The sequence below is a fragment of the Diabrotica undecimpunctata genome, chromosome 3 (assembly GCF_040954645.1).
Source record: "Diabrotica undecimpunctata isolate CICGRU chromosome 3, icDiaUnde3, whole genome shotgun sequence".
Classification (NCBI taxonomy): Eukaryota; Metazoa; Arthropoda; class Insecta; order Coleoptera; family Chrysomelidae; genus Diabrotica; species Diabrotica undecimpunctata.
Window position 1 is genome coordinate 109,362,754 of NC_092805.1, and position 20,363 is coordinate 109,383,116.

General features: G+C 32.4%; 1 protein-coding gene across 2 annotated transcripts in view; it reads right to left on the reverse strand.

Annotated features, from left to right (window-relative positions):
* LOC140437210 (prestin-like) overlaps positions 1 to 20,363 on the reverse strand; it is a 187,785-nt gene that overhangs the window by 155,983 nt on the left and 11,439 nt on the right. Inside the window, exon 1 of one of the 2 annotated variants that reach the window (XM_072526583.1) lies at positions 12,559 to 12,704. The exons of the other annotated variant lie outside the window; for it this stretch is intronic. The gene's annotated coding sequence lies outside the window, so the exon portion shown is untranslated. Of the gene's footprint in view, positions 1 to 12,558; positions 12,705 to 20,363 lie in introns of those variants that run through there. 2 annotated transcript variants of the gene reach the window in all.

The window sequence follows — 20,363 nt, forward strand, 5'->3', positions numbered from 1 at the left end:
AGCTGTCTAATGCCAGTAGAGTTCCATAATGATTCACTCCCTCGCCACCTTCGTCTACATATGTTACTCTGAATATTTCTAGTTTTTGGTATTAAGCTCGATCAAAAGCTTTACAATTGTCATGATAGCTGATCAACGACCCCAACCTTCACGAACATAAAACACCGTTGTTCGAGGTGCGTCGATTGAAGTTAAATAAAGACAGACAATTTAGATTTTTAAGTCAGTCTAAAAAGAATAACTGCATCGAGTTTTGAATTGTAACGCGGAAATAAATAAATTATATAAATTAGTGTTAGTGAAAATTAAATTAGTGTAAGATTGTATATAAATTAAACAAATAAAGACTAAGTGTTAGAACGAAACGATCATAGTATCGCGACTACAGGGAATTGTGGACGAAGGGATACCTGTTATGATGAAGCCTTGGAACCATGACGAGGAGGTTGGCCGAGAAATTATAATTGGAAAGGAATTGAGGACTTCTGCTAAAGAAATTCCTATAAGACTTATCAATGTCAATGATTACCCGGTGACCATCAAGGAGATAAAAGTAGGAACATGTGTACCTGTGACGTCCATATTTTAACGACAAATTCTAGCAAATGGTTGCAGGTATTGGCCAGTCTCTAAATCACGTGGTGGAGAGGAAATTAAGGGAATTTCTTCGAAAACTAGCTTTTTATGAGTTACAACTCTGCTTCTGCTGGGTCTATATACTTCATAAGTACACCATTTTTATAGAACAAAAGTTGCTTAGAATTAGTCAATTTATCTCCATTTCTGGACTTATTTTGAACGTATGTTTTTCCACAACCGAGAAGGGGTTGCTATCGCCCCCCAAATAAAAGCAACCCTTGGCCAAAAGCGAAGTACACTGTAACAGGAACCTAAATCCAATTTTCAAGCAAATCCGCCGTGACGAGGAAAATTACACTCCAAAGCGGTCATTTACTGGGATAAACTGCTATTTTCGCAAAACCTGTTCTCATAAAGTGATGGATATAAACTACTTAATCCATATAAATATTTCTATGTGTCCAAAAACAAATACTAAATGCAAAACACTGATATAATATTAGTCATGTCATTAAAATCATACATTGTTACTATTATACTCGCTCAAGCAAATATGCAGATACTTACTATACTAGTACTTAACGATAAATATAAAGGCATTATACATTTTGTTTTATGGTCGCCAGATAAACGCCGTCTACACAAATTAATATCACATCCAAGCCATTATACCAGGCTCGTTTTTAGAATAAGTGCTATTGATAACATCCATACACATATTTGCTGCAAACGATTTAAAAAGTTTAAGAAATCGGATATACAGTGCACTCCTTATGTTTTTTTATAAACATGATCAAGGGAAATTGTTGCCTGATGGCTACCAAAGAACCGTCTATGACCAACATATATTCTTGTCGAAGACCGGAAGTGCAATAACAACTTTAAAAATAAATTATTTGTTCGTCCTAGATAAAATACAGTATGAAGCTCGTTACGGTTTCCACATGTGTGATATTCTCAAATCCTTAAAAATGAAAATATGTCTGTCATACTTTTTTCATATCCCCCGAGTCGGTGTAGCTTTTTTTTCTGATATTAGCTATGGAAAAGAAGAAGAATTGACAGTTAGTTGACAGACGAAGAAGAATTGACAGACCAAAAAGTTTCACCAAAAAGGTTCATGCTCGGTCGGTAATGCAGATTCAACGCTTACCGACAGTGACGTCAGAGTAGTTCAAATGCAACAGTAAACAACTTCAGCTACAAATTCCACCCAATAACGTGTTCAAGGAGGCATTTTCCGTAACGTGCAATCATTTGAAATGTGAAAGTTTAAATTAAGCGTTTTTAGGCATTTTCAAATGGCTCATATTTGTTGCCAAAACTCAAAATCAAAAGTACACGTTATAGAATTAGCCTTTAACAATGGAAATTCCGCTACAAAAGGTCAATGGAAGTAATTAATTTTGATCTTATGAGAACCGAAAAAAAATGGCAAAAATCGCGCAGAGTTTTATTTATTTAATAGATTTAACGTATTAATTGCATACGAAAGCTGCGCTCTTTACATTTAAAACACATTTTGATTTTTCTAGATAGGACACTCTGAAAGATATCGAATTTTTACCGGTGAGTTGATACAAATTTTATTTAAAATTGATTTTGCCTGCATAACTGACATTCAAAATCGCCGATCGCTTTAAGCGTTGTTTCTGAGAGAACCGTTCATTCTACACAAGAACTGTTTTTTGTTCATTTTTGTTTTGTTTAAAACATTTTTGTTCAAAATTATCTCAATGATATTTTTCATTTGAAATATTTTTTTCTTTTCAAGTTCTTGGTAAATGAATTTTTTCCGCCTCCCCCCTCTACCAGGATTGTTTTAGGGATAAACCGGGGGTAGGAGTGGTAATCTTTTTTGAGTCATTTTTGGGGTCGCAAAATTGAAATTCTCAGCAAAATTCAGCTTGTTCGTCTTATTTTTAGAGATCAAATCTCTAAGGACTAGATATTTAATAATATTCTTACTACGCTAAAACAAGGCTTAAAATTTAGATTAGTTATTAGCTAAATAAAATGTGCTACGTAACGTTTACACTTAATTTTAATTATTTTATCTGCTGTATTAGAATAGATTATTATATCAGCTTCAATTTTTTAAAATGTTAATTGCGATTTTATTTACTGTTTAACTAAATTTTTTTGCATTCACGTTTAAATGTAATGTGTTTAATATAACGAAGTTATGTCTACATGCACATTCTGAACATTAAAAACATTTCCACTAATCTTAAAATATATTAATTATACTAATCAGTAGATACAGTCTGTCCGTAAAGTATGGAATAAATTCGATATTTCCTACATGAAAAGCCTTTTTAAAAAAATCTAAAACACGTCAATGTTCAAATTTAATGTTCTACATTTTACGTCAGTCAAAGAGCAGATGACGTCATCTGCTCTTTTTTTTTAATGTAACACCCTGTATTTTAGGACATTTTTAGATCGATAAAAATGAGCTGATTTCAAAAAAGGATAATACTCGGGTCTAATGGATATAATTTGAAAGATATGCGATTAGAAAATAAATTATTTATTATCAATTGCAAAAAGTAGCCTACTTCTAGTTTTTGGTAAACTGTAATTATTTTTAGTAACATTCAATAACAATTAAGTGGTACAATAATTCTATTAACTCGTGAATGTACTGTATTATTGTTTAGAATTAATTGTAAGTAGAAATGAATTTGAGTGTAAAGCAAAGAATTGAAATACATACTCATGATTGGGTATGGAGACAAATCGCGAACTCAGATGGAAGTGTGTAATTTATTTAATGATAAATATCCAGAAATACCCATTACGCAGTCAACAGTAAATAAGATTGAAAAGAAATTTCGAGAAACTGGTACGGTTGAAATGCACGCAAATCAGGTCATCTCTCTGTAAATTATGTTACAACATTAGATGTTCTACTTGCTTTTGAAGAAGATGCGTACACTTCTGTTCGTAAGGTTAGTAGTGATCTCGATGTTTGCAAAACAACGGTACACATAGTACGTAAAAGTAGGTAAAATGCACAGTTATACAAGAATTAAACGTAGTTGATCCAGATAAAAAAATACAATTTTGTGAAATAATGATGGATAACAGCCACCGAAACCCCTTTCTTGGTTCAAAATATTTTTTTTTGATGAGGCTATATTCAAATTAAATAGCGAGGTCAATCGTCAAAATTGTAGACACTGGGCTAAAGACAACTCCAACTGGATGCGGGAACATCATACACAATATCCGCAAAAGGTAAACTTATGGGCTGGCATTGTAAGAAATAAAATCATTGAACCCTACTATTTGGAAGGTAATTTAAACGGGCCAGCATACCTTCAATTTTTAAGTGGGTATCTCATACCTACTTTAGTTAATTTATTCCCCAGTACAATTAATCTTGGAGGTTTTGATAAAAGTTTATGGCTTCAACAGGATGGTGCGCCTCCGCATTATACGTTAGATGTTCGAAGGTACCTAACGAAATTTTTCCGAACAGGTGGATTGGAAGACGTGGACATATTGAATGGCTAGCGAGGTCGCCAGACCTCAATCCTTTGGATTATTTTATGTGGGGTCATTTAAAGAATGTTATTTATAAAACGAAACCTGCAAATGTTGGAGACTTAAACACAAGAATTCGTAAAGGAATAAACAATATTTCTCAAGAAATCATAAACAAGGTTCTACAAGAATTTGTACAACGTTTGGGTTACTGTCAAATACAACAAGGGCTACAATTCGAACATTTAAGATTAAGTCATGTATTAATTAGTGGATTACTTTTATGTTATTTATTATAATTTATTTATAATTTATTAATATTATAAATCAATAAAAATTAATTTTCTAAGCGCACATGTTTCAACTTAAATTCCGTTAGACCCCCAGTATTATACTTTTTTGGAATCAGCTCATTTTTATCGATCTAAAAATGTCCTAAAATACAGGGTGTTACAGTTAAAAAAAGAGCCGATGACGTCATCACTATAATGTGTATCACCTAGTATAATGAAATTTTATTGTAAAATGTAGAACATTAAATTTAAAAATCGACGTGTTTTAGATTTTGTAAAAAGGCTTTTTTTATTAGGAGATTTTTAGTTATTAGTAATCTCACAGTAACTTTTTAAAACGATTTTTGATTGTAAAAATATTTTTTTACCGTGTATGTGAGAGCAGATAATTCAAAACTAAAATATGTTATTCGACGTTACTTGAGCTCTGGGAAAGAAAAGTGCTCAGAAAAACCTTCGGCTGAATGAAGACGGCAAAGAATATTTGGAGAAGACGGACAAATAAAGAAATAATAAGGATGTATGGAAAACCAATAATTAGGGCAAAAATACACCCAAAAGGGGACGCCCAAAGAAGAAATGGTTCGAAGCAGTAAAGCAAGACTTGTCGGAAATAGGTGTGAGAGATTTTGAGAGAGAAAGCAAGGGGCCCAAAAAAATGGAGGGACATAACCAAGTTTTTGGAAGTCAGGGGCCTACAAAGCCTGTAGCGCTATTAATATAGTATGCATGTATAAATTGAATTGCAACCACTTCGAAGATAAAAGTCACAGCGCCAGCGGTTCTTCGTTAAAACCGTTATAATAAAATTTAAAATAATAATATAATAAATAAAATGTATAAATAAAATGTCTGTCCAATAAATGGATCTGTCGTAATTCTTGTTTCCTCTTCTTCTTCCTCTTTATAAGCAATTCTGGTTGTTCATTAGCGGATTAATACCTCTATGAAAGGTTGTCACTTCATCTTTTGCGCGGTTGCTCGATACTTCTTCTGCAGATTGGTGACTTATCTCTTGCTATTTTGATGACCCGGTCTCCCCAATTCTAATTAGGTGGTTACTCCATTGTTTTTTCTATTTAGTCCATTTTCATCCATCCAGGTTTCCATTCGTTCATATACTGTACGTTACATTTTCTTCTAATGTCTTCACTTCTCTTTCGATCTCTCAGCGTATTTCCTGTAATTTTTCCCAGTACTCTCATCTCTGCCGTTTCCAGTAGCCTTTGTGTTTTGGCTGTGTCGGGTCTTGTTTCTGAGGCACATGTCATAATTGGTCTTACACTGGTCTTATATATTCTTGACTTTATCTCAGTGTTAATGTGTCTGTTTCGTCATATATTCGTATAGTGTTACTAAGGCATCCTGCCAGTTTATTTGCTTTTTTTACTTGATATCTCACTTCTTTGTCCTAGTTTCCATAGCTAGACAGTGTAATTCCAAGGTACTTTACATTACATGTTACATTACTTGTTCGATACTGATTTCCACAATTTCTATTTTACATCTGGTTGGTTATTTGCTGATCACTATTGTTTTAGTTTTCTGAGATGAGATTGTCATAGTAAATTCTTTTGCTCTTATATTAAATCTGTAGACCAGTCTTTGAAGACAATCATCATCTTGGGCTATAAATATTGCGTCGTCCGCGTAACAGAGTATTTCTACTTCTTTGTTCCCCATTCTATATTCTCTTCCTTTGTTAACGCTTTTGATAATTTCATCCATGATTAAATTGAACAACATAGGCTCAATGGGTCCTCTGTCTTATTCCGCTGCCTATGTCTATTTCTATCGGTTCTGTAAGTTGCCAACCTATTCTGACTTCCATTTTGTTGTTTTGGTAGATGTTTTTAATAGTTTTTATAATATTTAGGGGACCTTCTCTATTAAACAGAAGATGGATTACATCTTAAAGTCTTACTCTGTTAAATGCTTTCTTAAGTAAATCAGACGCAGAAATGCTGGTCTATTATACTCTAGTGATTTCTCAGTAATTTCCTTTCTGATGAATATTGCATCTATACATGATCTTCCACTACGAAAACCCTGTTGTTCATCTGCTTAGCTTATGATTTATTAGTTCTCGTAAAATTTTAGTTGTAAGTTTTAGGATATATAGTATTCAACAAGTTAATACCTCTGTAGTTTTCTGGCTGTTTTTTATCTCTTTTTTTGAATAGTAGAATTAGCTGGTGTTTCCGGTTCTAGCGTCGTTTGTTCTTCCTCTGCATAGAGCTTTTTAGGTAGTCAATCCATGTATCCTTTTCTGTGTTTTGGTTCTATTAGTTCCTATACCTGCGTTCTTTAACCTCTTATAAAGCGCCATTATGATCAATGCAATCTACGTTAAAATAATGACTTTTAGGTACTGAATTACAAAAAAACAGTTTTACTGGTTACGTATGAAATTTTTGCAACTTAACAGAATATTGTTTCATTTTTTTTTTGTTCTTTTTCGGCAATATTTCAATTGAGGTCCCACATTAGTGAATTTCTAAGTAGATTATACTCAACTTTTTGAGATATTGCGTATTTGGGTTTTTGCCTTAAAGTGACACTATTTTTATCTTATAAATAAATTATGTGAACAAATAACAATTAGACTTTATGCAGATGTGCCGTTTTACAGAAAAAACTCACAACCAATTTTCCAAAAAAGTGAATTTACTTGGCTGGTATTATTGAAAATAAAATCATTAGGCTTTATTTATTTGGCAAGTTCTTTATTCTGATAAATATCATTTTGTATTGCAAACAGAGTCAACTAGTATAAAGCGTTCCCTTACAGATTAACAGGTCTATCTTACTTAAGGTTTAAAGTGTATAATAATCGAACATAGATAACTAAAGAATTGGGAAAGTTTTTCCGGACGTTATACAACAGGTTTCTCAGGAATTTAATAACATGATCTAGGGTCATTTTGAACATTGGTAAATATTGAAATTCTACAATAAATCTAAACTATTATTTATGGATAAACCTTTATTTAATTTTTCGAGTGTGAGTTTTGATTTAGATGGGATATTTTGTGGAAAAATCACTAATGTTTATTGATTATAATAGTGGTAAATGTTTTTACCACTTTTTTGTCATAAAAAGCTAAAGCCCTTCTTTGGTTTTAATTTTTAGTACTATCAATACGTAGAATTACTAAGAGCATACTTCGCTTTCTTATAATAGCTTTAAACATAAAAATAATTATTTTTTTTTAAATTTATTTTGCTTCAACCACTTAGGGTCATTAGCATAAGAAAAATACAAAAAGTGATAAAGACATACATAGGCACATACAAAATATCAATTACATAATAAGGTATACAATATATATTTTAATTATTGATGAATTGTATTAAATTTTATTAAAAAAGTTTATAGATTTCAAGAATTCTATCAAGTCAGCTACGTATTTAGATTCTCCTAAAAGTTCTTTTAATGTTTTAGGAATGTGGTGATATAGTCTTTCAACTGAGTATATGTATTGGACAGTCAATCAAAATGTGCTTCACTGTCACTTTACATTCACAAACAAAACATACAGGTTCCTCTTCTCTCTTCAACAAGTATTCATGTGTTGTAGAAGTGTGTATCTGAGACGTGTTATTAGGACTTGATGTCGCTTTGAAGGCCAGAAGTTCCATGGAAGGACCGAAGATTTTATTTCTATCAATTTAGTGGTGCTTCTATTCCATTGGTTTTGCCAAACATCGTGCAATTTTGATTTTAAATAAGGTTTTAAATCTAAATGCACCGTTACATTTTTCACTGATGCGGCTGTATTGGTTACTGCAGACCTAGCTAGACTATCTGCCTTTTTGTTACCTTCTATTCCAACGTGTGACGGTACCCAGAGGAACTCTCCTGTCAAATTGTTTTGGTATATACGGTATAAAATTAACTTAATTTGCTGTAATGTTGGATGAGAGGGATAAATCTGAGAAATTGATGTCAGACAACTAAGTAAATCAGATATTATAAGAGATTTGGGAAGTTTTTTTTTTCTAGAATAAAGGTTAGGGCCTTATTGATGGCAAGTGAGCTTATGTAGAATATTCTATGGAGGAGTCGCTATCGAGCTGAGGTTTTAGTTGTCGAGTAATTGAATTAATTATTTTAGTACATCGCAATTTAATTTTTTTTTATATAATGTGGGAATAGATTTCTTTTAACAGATTAAGTAAGCCTAATGTGTCTTCTGTATAAGTTTTAGATAGACTCAATTTATCTGGAGATCCTAAAGCATTTTCAAAAAAAATCAGTTAGTTCAAAATTTAATATCGGTGTTATAAGTTTATTAGTAATAGAATCTTTTACGGGTTCCATACTGTTAGCAAAAAAAAAAAAAAAATAGACAATACAACGATTGAGCGTGTGTCCTGTTATAAATATCTAGGTGCTTGGATCACAGACGATACTGATCAAACAAAAGAGATTAGATGTAGAATAGAAATCGCTAGATCAGTCTTTAATAGAATGCGCAAACTCTTTTGCAATCGTGATATCAATATAAAGTTACGAATACGAATGCTGCGGTGTTATGTCTTTTCTACCCTGTTGTATGGAGTAGAGGCTTGGACACTAAAACAGTTGACCACAAAAAACATCGAAGCTTTCGAGATGTGGTGCTATAGGCGCATTCTCAGAATATCATGGATGGACGGCGTCACTAACACGCAAGTACTCCAAACTTTAGACAAAAGATGCGAAATTCTAAATGAGATAAAAACTAGAAAGATGGAATACTTGGGGCACATTGTGAGAGGTGAAAAGTACGAACTTTTAAGAAATATCATGCAGGGCAAAATTAAGGCCAAAAGAAGTGTGGGAAGAAGAAAAATATCGTGGCTTCGTAATCTACGTGAATGGTTCGGGTGTAGTTCGATTGAACTTTTTAGGCGCGCTGCTAACAAAGTCGCAGTGGCCATGATGATTTCCAATCTCCGCTAGGAGTGGCACGAGAAGAAGAACACTGTTAGCAATAGTCTCAGAATTATTAATAGTTTTGGATTTTTTAAGTTTTTGTATTGGTTTTGTAAAATTTTCTTTAGGTTCTTGTAAGGGGTTAAAATTTCATCAAGGCTGCGCTTAGCTGGGTTTACTTCTTTACTAGGTGTATTAGTTATTTCAAGTGTATCAGTGGTATCTATTGATATGCTATTGATAGGACATGCAAGTGTTGAGGAACAGTTTGGGATTGATGTATGAGGTTGTGAAACATTAGGTATTGTTGATAACTGGGTAGTTGTTATATTTATATCTGTGCATGTAGTTTGAGAACGTGGGAATAATGTTAGGGTGATATTTGGGATGCAGTTAATATTGGTATGGTTAATGAAGAAGGTATAGTCGTGGATTGTAAGGAATAGGACTTCGCTGAAAATGCTGATGTGATCGGGACGTCATGTGGAAGAGTATTAACTGTATTACTGTATTTATAGTAGTAGTTGGCACTGTTGTTAAGTTTTGATTTGGATTTGTACAGGATGGATAATTTGCTACAAAATGGTCAGATTGTTTACAATAGTAACACATCTGTTTTTCTAAAGATAAGAAAATACGATAAGATGTTTGATCGTGGTTTATGACAATTGAGGGAGGAATTAATGTAGCTTCCAAAGGAGAGATAAATGTGTGTCTTCGAAAGCTCAGTATATGTCTATATTCTGAGTTTGTTGTACCTATTCGTAAAAAATTAATTGGAGTTAATAAATTAAGGCCTAACTTTTTAAGTTCAGATTCTATGAAAGTGTGAGGAATACTAGGGCAAATATTAGAGATCAGTAATCTTTCATTTGGTGTAATCAAGCGTCGAGCATAAATTATTTGTTGATTGATAGTTATTCTTTCGTTGTCAGCATTCATGACAGTTTCTACTAATTCTTCACTAGCTAGGTAGATACAAATACGGTGATTTGAAATTCTTGATGAAAAAATAATATATCTTGGTTATATAATTTTTCCCAGTGCAAGTAGATATCCCTCAAGTTTGGCGTTTTCCAGAGCATTGTATAAAATAGCTTGTTTTTTGGATGGGAATTTTGGAGTTGAATTGAATAACGCTGCAGAATATGAAGAAGTTTTATATGATGTCAATAACGTTTGGGGCCTCGATGCCCCTGGACTATTAACATCATCCATTTTCGTTGTTTAATGACATCAAGTAATATAAATAATATGAACTTCTGAAGTAAGTATCTAATTAGATTAAAATTACTTACAGATTTTCTCCAATAAGTTCACTAATTTTTATTTATCGAATAGGATTTTGATTTTATTATTATTTACTATTTATACGTTCATAACTGAAGAAATAATCGTTTAAATATTTAAATTTTTTAAGAGAAACTTTGAAATGCGTGTAAACACTTTGACAGTATTTTGACTGACGTTTTTTCATAAAAATTATTGTTTCTTCAATATACATTATTAAAATTCAAAAAAATTACCAATGAGAAAGTCAAGTGGTCGATAACGTCGGCCTATTAGAAAGAGATGTAAGGACTTCTTTGCATCACTTTTATCTATCGCACTTCGGGAACGCGACTATATTGCAGCAGTCAGTCTGTCTGTATTATATGTCTATGGTTAAATGCATAGACATATGCTCGTAATAATACATAAACTGATTGATGCAATACCAGCCCGTTCCTTCAGTGCGACAGAGAAAACTGACGCAAAGCAGTCCCTGCATCTCTGTCTAATAGGCCGGGTTTATCGATCACGTGACCTTTTCATTGGTCATTTAGATCACGTGGTCCATAAATCTGGCAAATTAGAAAGAGATACAGGGGCTGCTTTGCGTCAGTTTTCTCTGTCACACTGGAAACGGGCTGGTATTGCAACGATCAGTCTATTTGTATTATATGTCTATGGTTAAACGTAACTAATTTTAACCTCACAATGACTACCACATAGTTTTTATGAGTTACACGACTACAAAACTAAAATTCGGCTACCCTGATATAGTTTAGAACCAGACTACATCACACCATCACAATCGCTAAAAATTGAGATGCAAATCGCACCGTAACGAGGCCATAAAAAACAAAACAGAACAGAAACAATGTACCGGTGGTTGCTTGTAGCAACCTCTATAAGAAGAAAAATGAAATATGAAAAGTCTTTTGACTTTATGTTTCTTCATACAGCGGTACAGTGTTTGGTAATAATTGCCAGTTGAACGGTAAACTTATTTTTAAGTGTCGACCCATAATTATATTTGAAATAAAATTCTGTGAATAGGCTTAACTTTATTAACACGTTTTATTGTAATTTATTGAGGCCCTCTAAAGCTTATTGGTGATTCCTGGCAACTTTCAGTTGTCTAACTATCGCTGTTACGCGACAGTTGAAGAACTACTTCAACTGCGCGTTTGAGCTCATCCCATAAACGCTTTATGAGATTCATGGCTGTTCGTGGTCATACTCAACGATGTTCTGGCCTCTGAAGGTCAGAACATCGTTATAATATTGATGCCAGTTTTGTAACGTTTGTAATCCATAGTGTATAACATCGAGTGTTATAATGCATTAACATGAAGCCGTTGCTGACGTAGCTGGTGTAAGAAAAAGATGATCTTGGAGAATATCTGTAATGTATTTCTTCGTTGTTAAAACTCCTCCGTGACTACCACGGGCTACGAACACAAACTTTTTTTTCTTCGAAAAGGAAAATTCCAAAAATACAAGAAACCATCTCGATAGTTCACTGTTTCGGTAATACATTATGGGGCAAATTATTATCTGAGCCTCCTGTAAATGCGAAGCCTTCTATTATTAGTATACATGTACATTTACTCTCAGACAATCAATTTAGTGTTACCGAGCAAACTGAAATCGAGTTTGTTTCTGACATGCGTTCAATTTGTATTCTGTGTTAGCGTTTGCCTAATCTACACAAAGTTGGCTAATATTAAAAGGCGTTAACAAATTCACATATATTAGCAGCTGTTTTAATCGGTTATTATAATTGAATATAACACAATATAAAATTGCTGAGGATAATATACTACATATATTCATTTTTTGGTCGGAAGTGCTGTTAATCAAATAATAATTTTATAAATCACATGCAATTGATTAATGATAATTACCAAATATAACCAGCATGCAGTTATTTATCAATAATATTGTTGTACGATTGATGATTTCAAACAGAACGAATTTCGTTAATAAAGTATTTATTATTATTACCTTATCTTATATTGATAGGCAACTGCACAATGTGAAAACGATACAACCACAGTTAATCCACGCACCACACACACGATTTCATACTAAACATGAGTCAACTTTTCGAACTAAACAATTTACCATTGTAAGACACCTATAGACCAAGCAACACAGCATCGGAAAATCCAAAACTGTAAAACACTACAAACATTTTAAAGATGTACAAAAAACATATAGAATATTATATAAACTTTTAATATGTCAAAATTTTGTTAGGTCGATTTAATGGACAACCGAGGAAGCTAGAAAAATATACACTATGGTAAACAGTTTTAAACTACTTACACGGCAGGCTGAACACACAATATAAAACAATGTAGATTACATATATACATATTAAACATTTTTAAAATGAGTTGAATAACAATTTTAATTATTTCAATTCTGTTTTTGCAATTTCTTGCATAATATATTAATGTTAAGTGAATGCAGAAATAATACGAATTAACGACTAAAGTGCTGTCGAAAAAAAATCATGATATCTGTCTTAAAAGAGAATTACTTACTCAATGTCATTTAAAAAAATATTGTGATAAATTTAACATTAATGACAAAAATGCATTTAAAAATGTATTCGAAAAAAGATGTGAGTACATTAAATAATATTTGATTAAATTAGACATGTTTAAATATTGTTTCTTGAAACTCTAAATCTTAGAAATGAATAACTTTCAGAAATAACTGACATATTATATTTTCAAAATTTCGTCGTCTATTCAAATTTATATTTTAAAATTTTTAATACATCTTTATTTATCATGGCACCTTGACTTTTATCAGAATGATTGCATGGCTCTGTGGGCTATTTCGATTCTTTGGACGCTGAAAATCAGTCCACATTAATCGTTTTTAGTTCAACAACTAGTTTTGTGACTTAAGATCTTCTATAATCTTCCTCCATTTTTACTTTTTTCTCCAGCCTTTGAATCCAACTTCTCAATCTTATCAGTTGTCTATTCTTTCTATCTAATTTTGGATCTTCCTACCATCATTGTAGTATTTCCAGTAAGTTTGGTTTTCTGCCAAAATGCGTTTGTTAATTTCTATTGCCCATACCACCCCCTGCCCAATAATACAACCTATATTTTCTATATTGTCCACAATAACAAGCGACATCAACTTTAATCCCATCCCATCCCCTTCCATCAAAATTCCTCCTTGGATTATGCACCCCCCTCAAATCCCTCAAACACCTAAAGAACTCATGATAAAAGCATTTTTAGAAATTATCTATATAAAAGGCTAGGACGACAAGTCACACTGTGTGTCCGTTGGGGTAACTACGCCACCTAGGAAAGAAATCTGAACTACCAACAAAATCATATTTTGTTCTTGAAACAATACGGTTGATTTATTGCTAATTCATTCTACAAATTGATGATTCAAATATTCTTATTCGGAAATTTGACTACTTCATCAGTAAATAATTTTACTGTTACTGTAATTGTAAGGCAAGATACATTTACATATACACTTATTATAAATAAAATGAAGTTTAACAAACGTCAACATTTTTCCAAAATAAAATAAAATTAAATTAAATTAAACGAAAATTAAATAAAATTAAGTAAAATTAAACAAACTTAATTAAAATTAACTAAAATAACTAGATTAAGATATCTCCTAGCGCAGCCTAAGAAAGAAATCTGAACCACCAACTGACATTTCAGTCTATGAGTCAATCGTATTTTGTTCTTGAAACGATAGGGTTAATTTATTGCTAATTCATTGTAAAAATATTGATGATTCAAATATCCTTTACTCGAATATTTTACTACTTCATCAGTAGTTATTTTTTTTTTTTTTAATTACTAAACATATATCTTAGGTACTGTAATTGTATTATACGATTTTTATTAAGCAAAATATCTTTTGAGCGTTTTATGGTGGGGTTAGAATAGTTAGTCGGATCGTGACGCATGATACATCATTGGAAATGTGGGTAAAAAAAAGTCAATAAACTTATTTTTCCGTTGACCGTCCATTTATGATCAATTTTAACACCCTCAAAATAATTGATTAATGGCCCCTATTAATGAATGATTTTCTATTAATGAACGATTTTATTATAGGCAACACAACATACATTGCTTGCATAAATTAATTAAACGCTCTGAGATTGGCAGTGACCTGTGGTGTAGGCAACCAAACATATACCTATTTATAAACCCACTAAAAAATTAATTTAAAATGAAGTAGCCGATGTTAGTACTTTATTGCTTAAAATTGTGTGTATTTGAAAAATCAAAGGATGGATATTGACAAAGAGTTTAATTTAACTCCACCAGAATTTAACTTCTTCTATCACAGAATTTACAGAGGTCCAAGAAGACTTAAAGATAAATTTGTCAACATGCTATACACCAGATAATTATTTATCAATATCTTGATTTGTTGTTTATCGTTAAGTAAATAAATATTTAAACTAAGATATCTTTATTTCTGAAAAGTACGGTCCACGGAAAAGTTTTGTAACTAACTCATAAATTAAAATGGCGATTAACAATCTCGAACATTAACGCACTCGCTTCGCTCGCGCGTTAATATATCTCAATTGTTAATCGCCCTTATTAATACACTTGTTGGTTAAATAACTATTAACCTTCAATTGTGTCTTAATCCCATAACAATAGTAATTACTTTAAAATGCCACAAGAAAATAGCTTCAGAAATATATATATATATATATATATATATATATATATATATATATATATATATAGAAAAAGAAAAAAGGAGTCTTCACTGAAAACGTTAGAAAACGGAGCTTTGAGGTTTATTGGGATACGCACCGATGAAATAAGTATACTCTTTTAACTAATTTTCAAGCTTTCGAAAATGTTTATTTTCATCTTCATAAACAAGTTATTGAGATTTGTATTTCTTGGATGTTTTACTAATAGGTGACAATTTTTACGCACAACTCAATGAATAAGTCTAATAATAAAAAATATGTTGTAAAAAATTTTTTTTAAATTGACAAATTGTTTTATAAAGTGACACATAAGAAAAAGACGTATATATATATATATATATATATATATATATATATATATATATATATTATGAAATACAACTCTATTAGTATATTTGTCATAATAGAAATTAATTTTTTGAAAAATTAATTTATAAAATCATACATTTTAGCCCTATATCGGCGTGTGTATCATATTACCTGGTCTAAAGCAAGCAGAAAAACATATTACTCAATTCATTACACATAAGGTAAATGAATTATTGGAAATTGAAGACAAGTTGAATGAATGTAGGTAAAGTCCTGATTGGTTTAAACCGTGTTCAATATAATGTGAGTTGCACCATGAGCCTTTATTCTTTAGGTGCAATCTTTATTAGGTAATGAGAAAACCGCTCTATTTAGAGAGTTTTTCGCTGATTTTATTATATTATTCGATAGGTCTTTATTCATGGCAATTAAATTTAGTGCCTCGTTAATGAGGATGCTGGGATATAGTGATTTAACGTCAAAACTAGCTAAAAAAGTAGATTGTTATCATTTGGAACGAAACGAAACATGGCGCTTGTTCGACTAATAGCTGTAATGTTGTGGCTAAATATTTCTCTAATTTGTATAAATGTGAATTGAACGCACTAAAAATATATCTAAGGGTGACATATCGGGGGGCAGGCCGTAATATTTTAAATAAGGTCTTCTAGTTAAGGCGATTTATTAATATCCTCTCTTGTGATCCCCTCAATATACCTAGGTGGATCTCTTTTAGTGGGTTTGTAGCTGGGATTTTTAGGAATTGCAAATTTACTGTTATAATCGTCTTTATTTAGTATCAGCTGAGTTTTCTTTGTCCGTTGGGACGATTATAATATTTCTACTGTCATTGAGTTTTTTTAGAGCTACACTTTCCCCTTTGGTTAGATAGGACTTGGGCGTTTTACCAGTTTTAGTATTTTCAATCCCTGTCTACGAAATGTGTAGCATACATTCTTTTGCCAAAAAAGGTATTTCAGGTTCTGACAATTGATAGGTGAATAAATTTATTGTGTTGTTGCTCTTTTTAGCATATGTGGAGTAAAAAGTTCATATGCTATATTATGAATGAAATTTCTTTTCAACATTCGCATTATTAGCCGCGTAAATAATTTGGGTGTGTTTACCAGCAATATTCATTATCGCATAAAATATTACTACAGGCCACCTTCGGGTACCATAAGCACAGTTATAATTCGCCATTAACTTGTCCGAAATATCAACACCACTTTTTATGGAATTATAATCCGTTATTATTACTGGTTTCAAAATATCACCTGTATCTAAATCGAAATCATCATTGTGATGTATCGTGGACAAAAGTAACACATTCTTTTTTGCTTTCGGCATGTATGATAGAAGTGTACATTCACAGTGAAATCCAAACATGCTAGACATTGGTGGTCTGGTTGCAGGAACAGTAGTCCAAGGGTAGTTCTCGCTTATTTTTGCAGATAGTGCCTACAGCTGTCACTTATTTTTGATAAAGTCTAAATAGTGGCACGCTAGTGAACTAATTATCCATTATGATATTCCTATTGGTTCATTGGATTCCCTGTGAGAGTATCATGACATCTTGAGCGCTGATTGATAGTCTATAAGGTCCTTCTGGTTGAAGACCAACATACACTTCCAAATAACTGGAATAATACATTTTAGCGTCACACATTGTTAAAACTTTGCTATACTGTATTTGCTTGGTTTCGACGGGATATACTGACGGAAATTACATTTCCCACGAAATCCCAAAAACATTTCATCAATTGCGACAAATGCCGAATTATGATATCCTTTCTACAAACAAATCAAAAATATGTTGGATGGCAGAAAGTTTATTCTGTTTTAATCGATCCTTACGAGAAGCTTTATGATCAAGACGTAAAACTGGCGTAAAAAGCTTTCCATAAATCGTCTAATTTGAGTTGACTCGCCTTGTACTTTTCAGCTAAATATAGTAAACCCAGAGTTGCATAAACTTCATCTGAACTTGTAAAATTTGCATCCCTCTCTTGCAAAATTTGCTTGAATACTCTCAATCATTTCGTTAATATGTAAAACAATTTTATTGATAATTTCTTCTGAAAAGAAATATTTCCAAATTTCTATGGAAGATTTCAAGTTTTTCGTGTATATATACTTGGTTCTGGTAAAACCTTTATGATATACTCAGATCTTATCTTAGTATTCTTCGGCAACGAAGATATTTTTTCATTTTGTTTGCCTATCCTTGCCCAAAAAACTTGCTAGTAATGCTAACTGATGGCTCAAAATATGCGAGTTTAGTTTCTTCGTCTGTGTCATAAGCTTCTGGAGGCTCCTGAATGCAATCTGTTTATCACAGTCCGACTCTGAATCCAAATACTTTTCATCTCTGCCGACAATTTGGTTGGAAGAACAATTTGCTCACTAATGACTGGAAATCTTATCTTTATCAGAATCGTGGTCCGATCGCTCAGTGTCTGTGGCGGCTGACTCTAAGCGTGCGTTCATAACGAGGCGCCGACCCTCGCTCGGGCCATGGGATGGTATCATTTAATCAATTTTCGGTAAAATAAATGCATTACTTTAAATGCGAGCGTTCGCCGTCACTGCTACGCTCTAGGCGAGGAGACGGTGCGATGGTCTCCGTTATGAACGCACCGTAAGTGTGCGTTCATAGGATGGTATTATATTATCATCGCCACGTAAAATAAATGCATTATTTTAAATGCGAGCGTTTAAAATAATGCATTTATTTTACGTGGCGATGATAATATAATACCATCCTATGGTCCGATCGAGGGTCGGCGCCTCGTTATGAACGCATACTTGAAGTCGCTGTTGTTCCTTTTCATAAATATTCATCTACAAATATCAAAATTATAATATAAAGGCATGTAATTAGGGTTATAATTTAATTACCTTGTTTGCGTTCAGTATTTACAATAGTGCGTAAATAGTCGCATCGGTGCCTGAGACCGATATTAACCGCTGGTCGAACAATATCACACTCACTAACGGTGCTGTCAGTCTCGATGAAACGTCAAATGGGAGGATTAATGTATAAGACGCAGAAATATAATGTAAAAGTTGACAGATGTAATGCGTTCATGAAAAAATGCGGAAATATATCTATAAGTACAAATTATTCGATGATATATCATTGAATCAATATCGACCTTTGAATTTGTTAAAAACATAATGTTACAAACTGGTAAAATACCACCTTTCAACTTTAAATATTTTTATTTTCTTTTGCTAAATTACTATATTATATTATACTAACATTCATTTAGAGTTACAGCTAATTTTCACAGGTGGGATAGTCCAACCGGTAGTCGCCCACGGTATTTTTATTATTTACTGGGATTTACCACTCATTTCGTTCGCGGAATTTCCAACTTAAGTTCCACAGTTACCAGGTCATATAATGAACAAACACTAAGAGAAAACAAAATCAACTTGAGGAGTAGGTGTATTATAATTAGTTTTGAGTCAAAATAATTCTCCATGTAGCTAATTGGTATTTATTACTGAATTGTATGACGGATATACAGTATGTCCATAAAGTATGGAAAAAAATTCGATATTTCCTAAATGAAAAGCCTTTTTAAAAATTCTAAAACACGTCGATTTTTAAATTTAATCTTCTACATTTTACAATAAAATTTCATTATATAATGAGCTAATTCCAAAAAAGTATAATACTGGGGGTCTAACGGATATAATTTGAAAGATATGCGCTTAGAAAATTATTTTTACTGATTTATAATATTAATAAATAAATTATAATAAATAACTTGAAAGTAATCCAGTAATTAATACATGACTTAATCTTAAATGTTCAAATTGTAGCCCTTGTTCTATTTGACAACCGTTGTACAAATTCTTGTAGAACCTTGTTTATGCTTTCTTTACGAATTCTTGTTTTTAAATCTCCAATATTTTGCAGGTTTCGTTTTATAAACAACATTCTTTAAATGACCCCACATAAAATAATCCAAAGGACTGAGGTCTGGCGACCTCACTGGCCATTCAATATGTCTACGTCTTCCAATCCACCTGTTCGGAAAAATTTCGTTTAGGTACCTTCGAACATCTAAAGCATAATGCGGAAGCACACCATCCTGTTGAAACCATAAACTTTTATCAAAACCTCCAAGATTAATTGTACTGGGGAATAAATTAACTAAAGTAGGTATGAGATACCCACTTAAAAATTGAAGGTATGCTGGCCCGTTTAAATTACCTTCGAAATAGTAGATTTCAATGATTTTATTTCTTACAATGCCAGCCCGTAAATTTACCTTTTGCGGGTATTGTGTATGATGTTCCCGCATCCAGTTGGAGTTTTCTTTTGCCCAGTATCTACAATTCTGACGGTTGACCTCGCCATTTAATTTGAATATAGCCTCATCAGAAAAAATATTTTGAACCAAGAGAGGGTTTCGGTGGCTGTTATCCATCATTATCTCACAAAATTGTATTCTTTTATCTGGATCATCCTCGTTTAATTCCTGTACAACTGTGGATTTTACTTACTTTACTTACTTTTACGTACTTTGTGTACCGTTGTTTTGCAAACATCGAGATCACTACTAACCTTACGAACAGAAGTGTACGCATCTTCTTCAAAAGCAAGTAGAACATCTAATGTTGTAACATAATTTACACAGGGACGACCTAATTTGCGTGCGTTTTCAACCGTACCAGTTTCTCGAAATCTCTTTTCAATCTTACTTACTGTTGACTGCGTGATGGGTATTTTTGGATATTTATCATT